This window comes from Morone saxatilis, unplaced genomic scaffold, assembly GCF_004916995.1.
Source record: "Morone saxatilis isolate NCDOM2014 unplaced genomic scaffold, NCSU_SB_2.0 Contig17, whole genome shotgun sequence".
In the NCBI taxonomy this organism is placed as follows: Eukaryota; Metazoa; Chordata; class Actinopteri; family Moronidae; genus Morone; species Morone saxatilis.
Genome location: NW_023339729.1, coordinates 28,629,346 through 28,630,831, shown reverse-complemented (window position 1 = coordinate 28,630,831; position 1,486 = coordinate 28,629,346). Strand labels below are relative to the sequence as shown.

Genomic DNA, 1,486 nt, shown 5'->3' with positions numbered 1-1,486 from the left:
TTCCAACTTTGTGGCAACAGTTTGCGGAAGGCCCTTTTCTGTTTCTGTTGCACAAAGCAAGGTCCATAAAGACATGGTTTGATGAGTTTGGTGTGGAAGAACTTGACTGGCCAGCACAGAGCCCTGACCTCCACCCCATCGAGCACCTTTGGGATGAACTGGAACGGAGATTGCGAGCCAGGCCTTCTAGTCCAACATCAGTGCCTGACCTAATAAATGCACAAATTCCCAACACTCCAAAATCTTGTGGGAAGCCTTCCAAGAAGAGTGGAAGCTGTTTTGTCCATATAAATATATGCATGTATGCATGTATGACATGTACTGTAAGAGTCAGTGGACATTTTAAGAGCCAAACATATTTTGGTTTGTCTGAAACAGCAGAAATAGAAGCAGTCTCAGTCACGAAGAATGTCACAGAACCAGTTTGTTCTTTCCCTGTTGGATGGCCAACTGCATATTTAAAGAATCACGGAAATGAGGATGAATTATTTCACAGCTGATCTTTCTACCAGAGTTAGTGTAGGTACAGACAGTGGTGCTAGCTTACATCTCACATAATGATAAAGATAAGAACAGGCTTCTTATTTTTAGACTCAGTTTTCAGCTCAGGACTGCGGACACACATGAGCAACACTGACTGACAGCGGAGAAAAAACTTGGTGTGTATTCACGTTGTCTTGAGGTTGTTTGGGTTCGTGTTTGTAGGTTAACCATTTCCTGAGGTTTAATATTGATTTAAATAAGAACCTTGATTTGTTTTCTTTCACTACTTTTCACTACAAGTATTTTTTCATGTGTGTTCATTGCTTTTAAATATCTTATTTGTCAAGTGTCTTATTTGTTTTTTAAGAATATTGTATTGGATCAAAAGTATGTTTTATCCCATTTCTAATGCCCACAGGTTCAAATTACTGTGCAGTTTTATGGTAAAATATTTTAATCAGTACTGATTAAATAACTTAAAGCCAGTGGTTGAATGTAACTAAGTACATTTACTCAAGTACTGTACTTAAATACAAATCTGAGATACTTGTGCTTTACTTTACTACTCTAATTTTAATGCAACTTTCTACTCCAATATATCTTAGAGGCAAATATTGTACTTTTTACTCCACTTAAAACTTTTTTAAAGCCTCTTGAATTAGCTGGACAATGCCTTGTCACAGGACAGCAATACTACAAAAATATGATGATCCTTTAGAATATGATGCATTGTTGTAGATTAAATTACTCAACAGTGTATAAAGTAGTTGAGTGACATTAAACATCTACAGCAGTAAAATGCAACATACACAGAAATGCAGCAGTATTATTAATCCAAAAACATCCAATAGTAAAACAGACAGGGACCGGTTTACTGCACAGTGAGTACTTGTTTTTAGTAAATTATACAGTAATACAGTACAATTACATTCAGGTTTTGAGTGCATTTCTGATATTGAACAAAAATCTCTGAAATTTCACATTAAAACTACAAAACTTTAAA

General features: G+C 35.8%; 1 protein-coding gene across 2 annotated transcripts in view; it reads right to left on the bottom strand.

Annotated features, from left to right (window-relative positions):
- LOC118327159 (bifunctional apoptosis regulator-like) overlaps positions 1–1,486 on the bottom strand; it is a 337,943-nt gene that overhangs the window by 267,737 nt on the left and 68,720 nt on the right. The gene's annotated exons all lie outside the window — the stretch shown is intronic.